The following is a 431-nucleotide window of genomic DNA, read 5'->3' as shown; positions in this document are numbered from 1 at the left end:
CAAACTGGAGCAGTGGCTCAAACAGATCCCAGGAACAACATCAGACATCTCAGTCCAGAAATGTGCAGTTCTAGGCACAGCCAAGATACTGCACAGAACCCTCAAGCTCCCAGGCCTCTGGTAGAGGCCCCGAGCTCAGAGGATGAAAGAGACCACCCACGGAGGGTGAGAGGGGAATTTTTTATATATAATAGACCAACATAATGTAACTCATAATTACATTATGTTGTAATCATGAGCTACAACATAATGCATGGATTTATTTTTGCAAGTAAATATCTGAAAAGTGTGGTGTGCATATGTGTTCAACTGCATTTACTTATTTGCCTGTAAATGAATTCCAATGCAACCAAATGCTTTTAAAATTCGGCTAAGTAGATTCTCCCATTGACCTCAGTATAAATGCTGTTCAGTAAACAGTGTCACAAAGA

The sequence above is a fragment of the Poecilia formosa genome, unplaced genomic scaffold (assembly GCF_000485575.1).
Source record: "Poecilia formosa unplaced genomic scaffold, Poecilia_formosa-5.1.2 Scaffold305, whole genome shotgun sequence".
In the NCBI taxonomy this organism is placed as follows: Eukaryota; Metazoa; Chordata; class Actinopteri; order Cyprinodontiformes; family Poeciliidae; genus Poecilia; species Poecilia formosa.
Note: the sequence above shows the minus strand (reverse complement) of the source record.